Raw genomic sequence first — 15029 nt, 5'->3', positions numbered from 1 at the left:
ATACAGGCGTTTGTATGTACAGTCAAACCTCATTAATACGTACCCTCTTAATGTGTAATTGTGGTTTAAATGTAGTCGCGAAGATTCCCCCACCCAGCCCCCATTGAACTCCATGTATTGGCTGACTGCTTAAGCCGTAGTCGCTCGGTGCCCACCAAATGGTTAGTGCATACTATTTCTTGTTCTACATGCACAGGCACAAAATGGCAAAATCTTATGTGTGCAGAAGTTTGATTTTCGAGTTGCGACAGCCGCCAGCGATAGCGAGGGTAAACATGGTCACCATGACGTAGTTCCTGCTCATAGAGGTGTTGCCAATTGCAATGCACAAAAGCATGGCCTTCGAGAATCGCTTCTGGTAGCACGAATAAGCTGCCAGTAGGGGGGAAAATTCGCTGTTGCCATCGAAATGAATCCAATCCAATTCAAGTAGTAACTGCGCAGAAGCACATTTTTTTTAAATGCATAGGCATTTCTATGCTTCGTATAAGGGGAGATTGCACTAGCGCATAAAAAAGGACGCAGACCCCCTGGTTATTCGTATAATATCCCCTTACACGAATAATTACCAACTAGCCAGCTTCCTGCCTTAAATTTCTATGCTTACCCAACGAGAAAAATGTCCCTCCATCCGTCCCGTAAGACGATCACTTTCAAGATAAAGCTTGCAGCAGTGAGCAACTGTCCCGCGCGTCTCTCTTCGGCGTGCAGTGGCGGAAACGCAGTGCGCGCAGCTAGTCGGCAGGTAGCTCTAAAGCGAAGCTTTCTTTGCCTCCTCCTTCGACTTTCCCACTGCTGCTGCTGTGGCTGCTGGTGTCTCGCACACTGCGTCGGGGGGTGGTTCAGAGCGTGTATAGAGATGTAGAAGAGAGGAAAGGCAACCAGAGAAACTCGTTCTCACCCTACCGTGTCGAATGTGCACAATACCTTCTGGAGCTTTCTGGCCGTCGCCACATTAGCCGCTTAACAGCTGTAATTACCCGTGACTCCTCTCAGAAACATTGCAGAAACTGCAGCGCTTCCCTTTCTATTAACGTGTGAGGCCGGACTGGACGCAGATAGAACTGTAGAGAGTAGAAGAGGGGAAGAATGAGAGGAAGGAGTACAGGCAGTTCCCCTACAAGATAGGGAGGGAGGCGACATGAGAAGGCAAGGCGGTTGCAAGGACACAAGATAAGCTTAAGTTCCAAGGTACGGTACAGTACGTTGCTACTATTTCTGAAAAATAAACGCCTTGCAAATATGTCAAAAAGGCAACTTATGCAGAACGCGCGGAAGCAGAGTCGCATTATTTAAAGCGCACCTAGGGTCCAGGAGACACTACGGAAGCGGTCAACCATCAAATCAACACTTTTGTGCCCGCTGTGGTAGCTTTGCTGCTATGACAATGCTGGAGGTCGTGGATTTTATCCCAAACTCGGCAGCCGCATTTCGATGGGGGCAAAATAGAAAACGCATGTGCACTTAGATTTTGAGACACGTTAAAGGACATCACGGTGTCAAAATTAATCCGGAGTCCGCCCCTACCATGTGCCTCATAATCCGAGTGTGGTTTTGGCACTTACAGGCCCATAATCCAATTTGTTGAACACTTCTGCCACAATGTGATGTGCCATGCAAGGCAATGACAACACTCTCAGAGGTAATGAAATATGGCGCACGACGTCTCAAGCAAACATCTCCCCCTGTGTGTTCTGTGTACTATGTAGACAAACAGCAGTGGTGCACTCAAGGTAACGCTTAACATCAACTCACCACTCTCATGTTAGCCTAAACACTGAAGAAATTAAGCTTTAGCCATCAACATCACTGCTAATTATCGTCAATCAAAGGATCCAGCACAGAAAGCTTTGCTTACATCCGATTCCCACAGCGCGTGGGGGATCTGCATAATTTTTTCGAGATACATTCTGCGCAGCCATGCCATATATGCAGGCACCGCCGTTGTGCGTTTGATCACGGTTCGTAATGGTTCAACGTGGATGGATAAGGCCCTAATGAGCAATAATGGCTTATAATGATCGGAACGTCATCAGCGCAACGGCGCAGTCATCTGCAGTACTTTGCTTGTGTTATCAATGCACCTTGCACCGTAATGTGCACCAGTTCGTGTCGCCACAATGCTGTCATTTGTCTGTACAGGCCAGATGACATTGACACCGCGTGGAGATGGGCAAGTGGTACAATGGTTACGCATACTTAGACAACTCCCAGAGATGTTCCTACGTGAATTTTTTTCTTCATTCCGCCAGTGTGTTTGCCGTTGTGGGGTTGTGGTGTTCAATGGTCTTTGCTGCGGCATGTCGTGTTTATGTTATCAATAAGTCGACGTTGTTACATCCGCGGAGTTCTTGGATAGCGACATTGAGGCCGCCGTCGCACCTTGTCCATCTTCAGGTGAAAGCGATACCGACAACGATGAAGTGAAAGTGTACAATGGCCCTTCATTATCTAAGCGCGTACTTTGAACGTCACGCAAGCTTTCGCAGAGAAGCGGGGCCTCGAGGACAAACTCGCTTGCGGCCTTACCGAGTTCAAAGATGTCACGGCAAGGCCACCACGGCGGCAAGCAAACATCGCCAATTTCTTGCTGCCTACTCATAAATAAAGCCTGTCTGAGGGTGTGTGTTTGAGAGCATCGTGACATAGTTCTTTTCCGGCCCGTAAGCAGCTTCTAAACTGGCAGTGGCAGTTAATTCGTACATCGTTTTGTGCATACCTAAACGTTGTTCCCGGCGGAGTACGTATTAACGAGGTTTTACTGTACTCCTCATTTTTTTCAGTGTCCCTGCCTTTACCTGCCTTAATATATTGCCGTACCAACTATCTCAAATACAGACCCTAATTGAAAAGACAATTTGAACACTAACAAAAATTTCATTTACTGTTCCCTAAGGGCTTTGAAGGCATCGCACGTGACCTTCTTTCTAAATAGCTTTGATCACCGTTTTTATGAAAATAAGATCACTAGTATTTATCGAGAAACAGCTACTTCAACATCCCAAAAGAAATTTGTTTATTATAAACATGTTTGCATGTTCCGAAAGGGCTGGCTTTCTGGACTGAAATTCTGAGGAAAAGCATAACATAAATGGCAATTCCAGCAAACAAGTGTACAAGATTACTATCTCTAGTTCTTTTTATTCTTTCTTTATTCTTTATTCAAGAATTACCCCGCATTGCCTGAAGGCGTTATAGCAGGGGGGTTACAGGAGGAAAAAAAAACAAATCTTCATTCGTACAGCACACTTGCTCTTCACACAGCTGATTCCACTCCACAATAGTTTTGACAAAAAAGGAATCCGCAAACAAGTATGTCCTGGCACGGTATTCGCGGATTTTAAGTGAATGGTCATTACGCCTAGAAATATAATGTGGTTCTTTCAAGTACCTTTTACTGCCAATTCCAGTCTTATTATTAAATATGAGGTATAAAAACTTCAGTCTCAACTTTTTCCGCCGAGAGGAAAGCAGTTCCCAATTCAATTCAAGTTTCATTTCGGTACAACTTTCTCTCCGCCCATACCGCCCCAGGACGAACCTAGCAGCTCGGTTTTGAATTCTTTCCAGCTTATCAATCAAGTTTTTCTGCACGGGGTCCCAGACGGCACATGCGTATTCCAAAATTGGTCTAACACATGTTAGGTAAGCAGTTTTCTTTAGGTTCGGCTGTGAACATTTCAAGTTCCTCTGAATGAAATTGAGTGCCCTACCAGCTTTTACAATGACGTCATCCACATGAGCAGACCATGAGCAGTCGGATGAGAGCGTCACACCTAGATACTTGTATATAGGTTCGTTTTTTATCAGGGTATTATTTATCTGGTAAAGATTTACAATCCGCTTCTTCTTTCTTGTAAAACATACATGAACACACTTTTTTAAATTCAAATTCATCTTCCACGTGGAACACCAAGTATTAATACATTCTAAGTCAGATTGTAATATGGCAGCATCTTGTTCACTCTTAATCTTCCTATAAACAACACAATCGTCAGCAAACAACCGTATACATGAAGAAATACCAACAGAAATATCATTTATATAAAGTAGAAACAAAAGTGGCCCTAAGACTGAGCCCTGTGGGACTCCTGATGTCACATCAGCGTATGCCGAGCTTTTGCCGTTCAGAACAACACATTGTCGGCGCTGAGACAGATAATTTTCAATCCAAGCGAGTACGCTTGAGTGAATATTTAACATTTTAAGTTTAATAAGAAGAAGTGGATGTGACACTGTATCGAATGCCTTGCGAAAATCTAAAAAGACACAATCTGTTTGTCCTCCCTCGTCAACATCGAATGCCAATTTGTGATAAAATTCAATTAATTGTGTTGTGCGAGATAGACCTTTCCGAAACCCGTGTTGTTCTTTGATTAGTATATTATTATTTGTTATATGACGCATTATCTCGGAATATATAATATGCTCAATGATTTTGCACGAGATGGATGTTAGTGAGATCGGCCTGTAATTCGCGACATCTCTTTTCGAACCCCCTTTATGAATAGGTACAACTTGAGCCGTTTTCCAGTCATTAGGTAAAAGTCCTGTGGATAGCGACTTCTCATAGATTAAATAAAGGTACATCGAGATAGGTGTAGCACACCTCTTTAGAATACGTGGAGATATACCATCCGGACCGTTTGCTTTGGTTTCATCTATGACCTTTAGGAGTGCCTCGATGCCTTTAACGCTTAATTCAACTTGTTCCATTAAAGGAAGTCTGCTTGCATGTGGTGTAGAGCTATGATTGGATTTAGGTAGGAAGACAGATTGAAAATATGTATTCAAACACGTTGCCTTTTCAATATCGTCTGTAATTATTTGTTGATTACAAACAATTTCATTTATTCCTACAAAATCTGATCCGCATCCTTTTAAAAACCTCGAAAAATGTTTAGGATTAGTTTTCATTCTGTCGTTGAGTGTCTTAAAGTACTCTTCCTTCGTATTTTTCGTAAATCTGGCTGTTTGCGGACGACTGCGTCATATACCAGGAAACCTCTAGCCCTGATGATCAGGTCTTACTGAACGAAGCATTAGGCACGATTGCGAACTGGAGTAGCACAAGGCAGGTGACCATAAAAAGTTGGAAAACGGTAGCAGTGATTATAACCCGTAGAAAGCAACCACTTGAATTCACCTATTACATCAATAACCAACCTTTAAGCATAGTGCATAGCTACAAGTATTTGGGAGTGGTGATAACCTCTGATTTGCGCTGAAATGAACATGTGAGGTTGATTACAAAACAAGTGTTCAGAAAATTGGGATACCTTCGGCGCGCACTGGGTCGCTCAACAGAAATACAGCTTTTGGCGTACAAGATGTTTATTAGGCCCATATTGGACTACACTGCAGCAGCCTGGGATCCCTGGAAAGAAGCTAACAAACTAAAACTAGAAAGCAGCTAAAGAAAATCTATTTGGTTCATCTTCAACTGTTGCAGCTGGAAAGTATCTCCATCAAACCTCCTCCAAAAAGCACAACTGGGTAAACTTGAAACAAGGAGTTATCGTGACAGGTTAAAACTTATTTATTCACTATACCACATGTTAAGAATCGATTAATCCTAATTCATAGTGCCTGTCATAAGCCTCTTTACTTGGTCTGTTCAACCAAAAAAGGTATCCGAGCTTAAATGCAGGACTAACTTTTTTATGAACTCTTTCTTTCCTTAGACAATTGCAGACTGGAACGCCTTATCTGCTGATGTGGTTGAACAGCCAAATATTGATTCATTCCTACAAGCGATCAGAAATTGAGCGCTGTAGGCACCTTCACACTTGAAGTGCGTGTGCACGTTATCATTTTGTGTATTGGAATTAATGTTGATACTTTCACTTGTATGTGTTGGTGCGTGTGTGTCCTGTGATGTTTTCTTTTGTTATGCGATTTTGTTTTTCTTTAGTACAGTGAGCTTGTATTGGGTTGTATTCCTGTTCCCACTACTACCTAAGGCCTCTAAGATTGGCTGGCAGTATGTAACAAATAAATAAATAGTGACCTGCATCATTTGCTCAATTCTGGACTTTCAATTGATTGTATTTTTTTTAGATTACTCTAAAGCATTTGACAAGGTTAGCCATCAGTTACTACTTTTAAGCTTGGCCAATTAAATCTTGATCCTAATGTGCTTAATCTTTGGAGGCAACCTTGAATCTTTGATAGCATTTGAACTTGCCTTTATAACCATACTTAGTTTGTTTTTGCTAATACTGTTGATTCCACAGTCCAACCAATGGTATCGGGTATGCCCCAGGGGTATGTATTGGGACTCTTACTTTTCTTAATTTTCATGAATGATCTACCGAGTAACATTTTCACCAAAGGTTTGCCTATTCGCGGATGACTGTGTAATTTACAAGAAAATAGATAGCCAAGAAGATGTTACCTTACTCCAGACCGATTTAAGTAACATACTTGTTTGGCGTCAAACGTGGAACATTGAATGGAACATGGAACACCACGCGGTGAGACTAAACACAGCAGGTTATCCGAGTCTGTTGTAACAGCAGCTTGTGAAAAATAGAGTAAGAAAGTTAAGTGTAACATCACAGCTTCAACTCAAGACAACAACCAGGAGCGTAAGAGGCATGCCGTGATTCTTGACCAACATAAGGTGTCGCACAATTTGAAGAATGTGGTGCAACATTATGGGGTAATGTAGTGTTTTCTGCTTCCTTAACAATGGCAAGTTTGTGTGCACAGGTCCTGAGAAAGATTGTAAAGATTCCTAGCCATAGCCCTTTTGTTTGCCATTTAAGCCACAGATCACAGTTTGTTCCTTGCTCATGTGGTGTTGTTCATGAATTCCTTTTCGCCTGCGGCTGTGTTTATTTTGGTCAGACCGAACGCTGTATTAATATGCGTTTAAAATTGCATTTTAAGAATAAGTCATCCGACTAGCATTCCCAGGTAGCACAACATTTCAGGGATTGTGAAAAAGAAACAAAGAAGACGTGCCTTCCTCTTCTAGAAAAAAAACTAAAATTTTATTCTGTCATAGGATCATCATACACGGGAGCTGTTCGAGGCATATGTCATAAAGAAAGCATGTGTATGTGTTAGCGACTCCTCCACTGTGCTCGCCAATTGTGAGGTGCAATTTCAGGACACAAGATTGTGACGGCAGTGATTTTGGATGGCATGGTATTTTGGCATGATGGTGTCATTTTGATAATTGTATATATACGTCATCTTTCACCCAACAAAATTCAGCTGCGAGTCTGCACGCGTCCTGTCCTTTTCTACTTCTGTTGTTTGTGTGCCTTAGCGCAGAACCCCAGTATTACAAGATGAACTTTCACCAACTAGCCCAACTGGCCGCTCTACTTCCTTAAAGGGCGCTATTTGTAAGTTTTACCGACCCCAAACCACTTGTTTTGGCGTTATGTTCCTGCAGTGCTACCCATACTCCTAGAGAGCTCCAGCATCTTGCTTTTATTGCCGAATTCATGACAGAAATATGCTACATGAAAGGCAGCCTTGACAGGGAAACGGACACTCCCAATCATATTACCATGAACGCCCTGACAAGTTTTATTCACCTTTCCTTGTTTTCACTCGCGGCGGCTCTATCATCTAACAATGAGCTTCCACGACTCCGATCTACATCCTTCCACTTGGAGCAATTCAACTTTCCCGACCATGATGTTACACTTTGGTGTGACAGTTCACCTAACAATACCCGCGTTTATGTTCCTGCTCTTCTTCGTCATGCGGTTTGAATACACTGCACTCAATCTGCCATCCAGGCATATGTGCCAGGCGACACCTTATCAACGAATGTTACGTTTGGTGTAGATATTTGGGCTTGCTGGTGCAACATATTACAGTTCTTTCCTGTAGCGCAAATAGCACAAGGTTGTAGAAGAGAAATCAGAAACACACACAGGCGCTAACTTCTAACAACAATCTATTGCTGGGTACAAACGTGGCGTCCGTCCAGAAAATAAATTGTTGGAAGTTAGCACCTGTGTGTGTCCATTTTCTCTTCTACATCCTTGTGCTATTTAAGCTACAGGAAAAAAAACAGCAAAATGTCACATTCAGCTGCACATACGCACTCGCACATGAGACTGGGTCTGCACTTGTACAGCGTGTCAACATATCAAGGTGCAACGATACGCCAAGCCTCCCTTCAGAAAATTCCCTCTTTCTGATGCACAGACACCATTCACTTGGACATTTTTGGGCCTTTGCCACCATGTTGTGATTATACGTATTTGTTCACGTGTATATGATAGGCACACACATAGTGGCCTGAAGTGGCTCCAATCACCGACATAATGGCGGGGACAGTTGCTAATACTTTTCTGTCTGCTTGGATTAGCCATTTTGGTGTGCCATCACCAGTGATCACTGATCGAGGCAGACAGTTTGAGTAGGTACTTTTGACGTTTGTAACATCCCTTCTGGATTGCGCGCGCATTCGCGCACAACTGCTTACCATACTGCATGCAAGAGCATTGCTGAGAGGCTCCATCGACACCTGAAAGCTGCACTCGCTGCTCGGCTTCACGCGAAGGATTGGGTGTCGCACGTTCCAATCATGCTGCTCAGCCTTCGGTCAACACTCTGACTAGAACCCGCCTGCTCTGTAGCTGAGATGGTTTACAGCTGCACCCTCCATTTGCCTGATGACCACGTTAACCCCGTATCTACGCCGAATGTTTCAGATCCATCCTCCTTTGTCCAGCGTCTACTCATTTTTTTTTTTCATGCACAACTTGCGTCCATCACCAACCTCTTCTCACATGAATAAGCATGACATTTTCCTACCCTCAAACCTGCAAAGATCTTTCCACGTTTTTGTCCGTGTTGAGACTCCTTGTCGTTCTCTTCAGCCCTGCTATGATGTCCTTTCCCAGTCATCAAACGTTCTGAACATTTCACAATCCTGCACAACGGGCGTGACGACAGCTGCTATTGCAAGGATTAAACCAGCTCCCATTATCGACACCTCCGTCTGACCATGGCTACATGTCCACAGGGGGGGGGGGGCATCTGTGGCAAACTTTTCTTCTGGTGCGCCACGGGTTTTAGACATGACCGAGTAGTGGGGTAAGGCTTAAGATGAGGAAGAGGAGTTGGAAACGATGAAGTGGATCAGGAAGGGACACCCAAATAAAACCCCTGTGCTCTTAACTGTGCTTGGCGATTCCACATATGCAAAGCAACCATGGAAGTCAATGTCCAAGAAAGTACAGTTCACAGTAATAAAGATCTGTTAATTTGTAAAAGCAGGGAGAAGTAATTTGTAAAATGCTGGCTCATAAACATCATATGAATGTCAAATACCACTCTGTATTAATCAGTAATAAGTAATAATCAGAGCAAAAATATTGAAGCCTATGTGCACCTTCCAATTTATAACTTGCTGAAACAATGCCAGAAACTATGGGTTTTGAAAACTGGCAGTACCGATACCACATATCTGAAGCCTTCATCTTCAAATGAATCTTTTATGGAAACAAACATTTATCATCATTTTTCCACCAGCAGAAGTAAAACGCCAGTACTATTTCTAAACCTACTCTTTATTTTTTGTGTAATACTAAACTTTAAATTAAGTAATAATTTTCATTAGGTTCATGCACATAACAGTAAACTTTGCATATTGTTATAATGTATAAAGTTGTCACATCATCATCAGGAGCCTGTTTTATGTCCACTGCAGAACGAAGGCCTCTCCCTGCGATCTCCAATTACCGCTGTGCTACGCCAATCTATTCCAACTAGCGCCCGCGAATTTCCTAATTTCATCGCTCCACCTAGTCTTCGGACGTCCTCGAATGTGTTTCCCTTCTCTTGGCACCGATTCTGTAACCCTAATGGTCCAATGGTTATCTAACGGACGCATTACATGACCTGCCCAGCTCCATTTCTTTCTCTTAGAATATCGTTTATACCCATTTGCTCTCCGATCCAAACCGCTCTCTTTCTATGTCCCTTAACGTTATGCTTAGCAATCTTCATTCCATTGCTTTTTCTGCGGTCCTTAACTTGTTCTCAAGTTTCTCTGTCAGTCTCCAAGTCTCTGCCCCATATGTCGGCACTAGTAAGATGCACTGATGGTACACCTTCCTTTCCAATGATAATGGTAAGCTTCCAGTCAGAAGCTGGCAATGTCTGCCGTATGCAATCCAACCCTTTATTCTGTGAATTTCCTTCTCATGATCAGAGTTCCCTGTGATTAATTGACCTAGGTAAACATACTCCTTCACACACTAGAGGCCAACTGGCAATCCTGAACTCTTGTTCCTTTGCCCGGCTATTTATCATTATCTTTGTCTTCTGCATATTAATCTTCAACCCCACTCTTACACACTCTTTGTTAAGGCCCTCAATCATTTGTTATAACTCGTCTGCATTGTTGCTGAGTAGAACAATGTCATCGGCAAACTGAAGGTTGTCGAGATATTCGCCGTCGATCCTTACTCCTAAGCTTTCCCGGTTTAATAGCTTGAATACTTCTTCCAAGCACGCAGTGAATAGCATAGGAGAGATTGTGCCTGTCTGTCTCACCTCTTTCTTTATAGGTATCTTCCTGCTTTTCTTGTGTAGAATTAAGGTAGCTGTAGAACCTCTGTAGATATTTCCCAAGGTATTTATGTAAGCATTCTGTACTCCTTGATTACATAATGCCACTGTGACTGTTCATATCTCTACTGAATCAAATGCCTTTTCATAATGTATGAAAGCCATATAGAGGGGCTTATTGTACTCTGCGGAATTCCTGATAAACTGATTAATGACATGGATGTGATCCATTGTAGAGTATCCCTTCCTGAAGCCAGCCTTGGTTGACTAAAGTCCAGTGTCGCCCTTATTCTATTGGAGATTATTTTGGTAAATATTTTATATAATAATTGGAATAAGCTAATGGGCCTATAATTTTTCAGTTCTTTAACATCGCCCTTTTTGTGGATTAGTATAATATTTGCATTCTTCCAGTTTTCTGGGACCCTTGCAGCTGATAGACACTTCGCATAAAGAGCCGCCAGTTTTCCAAGCATTACGTCTCGTCCATTTTTGATTAAATTGACTTTTATTCCATCTTTTCCAGCCGCACTTTCTCGTTTCATGTCTTGCAAGGCCCTTCTGACCTAATCGCTAGTTATCGGAGGAGTTTCTGTATCCTGTTCACTACTGTTTCTAATGGAGGCGTCCTGACACCTCTGGGTACTGTACAGGTGAGTATAGAATGTTTCCGCTTCTTTTACTATATCTTTGAGATTGCTGATGATATTCTGCTTATCTTTCAGTGCATACATCTCGGTTTGTCCTATGCCAGGTCTCCTTCTCAGTGATTTGAGGCTGCGTCCATTTTTTATGGCTGCCTCAGCCATTCTCACTTTATAGTTTTGAATACGACTTATTTTCACCTTGTTGATCAGTTTTGACAGTTCTGCGAATTCTATCTTATCTCTTGAGTTGGACACTTTCATTCTTTGTCATTTCCTTATTAGGTCTTTTGTTACTTGGGAGATCTGGCCTACTGGTTGACTTGGTGCCTTGCCTCCCACTTCAATTGTTGCCTCTGAAGCAAAGCTAGTTATGGTTTCGTTCATTAGCTTTATGTCATCATCATCTCTCTGTTCTAAGGCTGCATATTTGTTTGCAAGTATGCTTGCTTTTACCCTTGCTGCCTCTAAGTTGACCTGATTCTTCTTGACCAATTTTGCTCTTTCTCTCTTAACGTTGAGGTAAATCCTAGCCCTCACTAACTTATGATCACTGCATTTTACCCTACCTGTCACTTCTACATTCTGTCACATACTGGTACATAATGTCACACAGCATCGTTTAAAATAATGTAGCACCATCATCTACACAGATGCACATTCACATTTTAATTGTAAGTTTCAACAATGTCTGTGCCTGGATTTACAAGGGGAGGGGGGTGTTGCAAGACACCTCGCAGTTATTTTGATTTGTAGTGTACCCTGTGAACCCAAATAAACAATCAACCCTACCTCGTGTGGAAAATGTGTGCACCAGTTTAAGTAATAAACAATCCAGCACAATGCTTTTCAGTCTAGAGTATCTGCGTGTAATTGTGAACACGGTTAACCAAGTTAGTTTGTTTAATCGAGTGCACAAAGTTCAGGTTTCAGCTTTTAAAAGGCAACTTCCCTATGCTACAAATTCCAATGAATAAAGCTAATGCAGTTGCTTTTAGAGTGAAACATTTGAGATTTGCATCAGGCTGTCATTGTCCAGCTGTAAATGCATTTTTCGCATCATCAAGAGAAACAGACTATTCTGCCATTGTACACAGTACTGTACATGAACAGCACTGAGGCTGGGTTTGGATAGCTATGTTCAAAGTAGGCACAGAGTGAACAACTAGTAAAGCACGTAACATGGCAACACCCCTTCCGCACACACACTTATGCTAATTCACAACAGAATATGCTATACGTAGGGATAGTAGTTTTCGCTAAATGAATAGCACACACTTGCAACCATGTTGTGAGCTGTTGTGAGGCCTGAAGGGAGCACCTACGGGCGATATACAAACGCGAAGGCCACGCAAGAAGGCGGCTTAACTGGCGTACAAATTTCAGAAACGCATGATTCGGGTAGTACACTAGTGCATTTTGTAGAAGGTAAGCTATGCGAGCCTGCTGCTTTTCAACCCATCAAGCGGTCACGGTGAAGGGTGCTCGAAAACGTTGCTCACAGTTGCCCCGCGCCGCCGCGGCGACCAACTCGCAAAAACGAAATTAACGGTCCAAGGTTAAATACAGGCGGGCGACCAGGAAGCAGGCGTCGCCATTTAGCGCCAACCGTGCGTTTCTTCTTGAGGGCTGGCGAAGCCCCGGAGAAGCCGTCAGCGCCAGTGTTTCCGAAACCGAAGACGAAAGGGAACAGCGCTGGCTGCGATATGCATCTCTCGGCTATGTAGCCGCTAGGACGATGGGCGGCCTCGAAAATAACGAGCACTATAAAAAAATATAAATAATTGCGGAGGAGGGGCCGGCCGGCTAGAACACGCCAGTCGGTTTCGCTAAAAACTGGGTCGAGCGCACACGAACAAAATACTACACCGTAGTCCACGGGCTACACGGTAAACAGAGGAATCGCATGCACGCAAATTTTCGCAGCTGTGTGGTCGCTGTTCTGGTGGCGATTTATTTCATCTTTCTCGCGCGGAGGGCACGACTCCTGGACCCGGTTCAAAACGTAACTGGATATCCCGTCGCCGGGCTCCGCCGGTAGGCCTAGCGCTAAAAGAGGGAAAACCACGACGCCACATAACCGCAAGCTTTCCTCGCGGAACGCAAGGTGCTGTTGTTTACTCACCTTGTCGGAGTTGGTGTGGCGTCGGCACTCGATGTCGACGCGGTAAGGTTACACAACATCGCAGGACCCCGCTGGCCCATCACGTCGCTGCCACTTGGCCAAGCGACCGTTGTTTTCTACAGCTTTCCTTTATCCAGTTAGGTATTGCAGCCAAACTTGCGCTGCACGGCCAGCGGCACACAAATGTGAGACAGTTGGCGCACTCTTCTCGCCGTTATTCAGCACGGAGCCCACACCTTTCCGAAACAGGCACTGCCGAAACTCGCACACAAGCGACAAGCCGAATGACGTTGTTAGATGCACCGCGGTTGGCCACAATGGAATCTCTTTTTCCTTTTCTTTTTTTTATTCAATGGCTACATGAGTAATCAAGAAAATTGTGGCCTCCGAAATTTGGTGGCGACAAGAAATTCAAATTTCGGAGGCCATATACATGCCGTTTAGAATGGCGGTAGTTCACCGCAGCGTGGCAGCACTATGGTACGCTTGTGATCTGAAAGCAAAGATGTCCGCATTAGACATTAGTAAGAGGCGACTGGAGGATTGGTAGAAGAAAAGTAGGGAAACGACAAAAGACGGAGACGTACAAAAGCACAGTTCGCAATAGGGGATCAGAAAATTTGGGCGTGGTAGTTCATAGTGTTTTGTTTTGTCTTTTTTCATTGTTTAACCTAGGTAGAATGTTAGGCAGTATAGTAGCAAGAGCTTGGTGGCGCAACCCACCGCCCCGTTCCAAAGAGGACGCTCATCACGACCTACTGGAACTCCAGACCTGCACAGATATCGGGCTTCTATGGGAGTACCTTGCGCCCACTTTAGTTCAACCGGTGGCCGTAGGTGGCGCTTTTATAACCTGTTCGTCTGCTACGCGGCGGGCGGCTGTGCGGCGTTCGAACGTGCGCGTGCGCCTCTGCTGTGGCGGACTGCTAGCGTATGCGACAATTTCTTGAGAAGACAACGGCTAGTACGTCAAAACTGTTTAGGTGTAGTCATTGCAGTGCTGCGTAATGACGTGTACAACCATACACGAATGCTTGCATGATGTAGGTTTGCCTATTATGCGGAAATTTTGCGCCGCTCCACACAAGAGAAAAAAAAAAATTACAGATCAAGCGATTGCTTACGTGCTCGGCGAGCCAAATATGCATCGCGAAGCTTTTTATTGAACTGATTCTAAGCTATTTAAGATGGTGTATGATGCGTCACTTAGAACGAATGCCTCTATTGCTCCTTCTTTCTAACAGGCAATATCTCGACCGCGATCCCGATCATAAGCGAAGTAGCTATTCTCACTAAAGAAGCGACTACAGTGTGGAAACAGGAACAAACACATGCACCGTAGTAGCTGTCGTTGTGGATTACCGACTACTTCGCTCGTAAAACTTGTTGCAATTGCCCGCACATCATACTACGCGGAAATGATCGCCTGGTACGCACTGTCAGCTACATGTAAGCTCCAAATATTAGCGCATCATAACAAACGTACTGATAATGTCACTGACATAACTGCCGAGGGCTTTTGGCTTCGTGATCGAGGTTCGGCATAATTATGTACGCACGATGTGAGAAACGGCGTTTTCCATCATCGATCGATTGCCTAAACAGACAGTTATAATTGCTGTCTGGATATGAAGCATACATGCGCTATCTGCAATTATACGTTTTGGGTCATAGTAGGCGAGCTCACTATCGCACAACGCAATAGTTGAGCT

The 15029-nt window shown here is 43.7% G+C and overlaps 1 protein-coding gene across 1 annotated transcript in view; it reads right to left on the bottom strand.

Moving 5' to 3' along the window:
* Window positions 1–13649, bottom strand: part of cdi (center divider) — a 68475-nt gene extending 54826 nt beyond the window's left edge. The window contains exon 1 of the mRNA XM_065452565.2: window positions 13318–13649. The gene's annotated coding sequence lies outside the window, so the exon portion shown is untranslated. The remainder of the gene's footprint in view (window positions 1–13317) is intronic.
* Between the last annotated feature and the right edge of the window lie 1380 nt (window positions 13650–15029).

Source organism: Dermacentor albipictus, chromosome 9 (genome assembly GCF_038994185.2).
Source record: "Dermacentor albipictus isolate Rhodes 1998 colony chromosome 9, USDA_Dalb.pri_finalv2, whole genome shotgun sequence".
In the NCBI taxonomy this organism is placed as follows: Eukaryota; Metazoa; Arthropoda; class Arachnida; order Ixodida; family Ixodidae; genus Dermacentor; species Dermacentor albipictus.
Note: the sequence above shows the minus strand (reverse complement) of the source record. Positions and strands in the feature narration are given on the sequence as shown.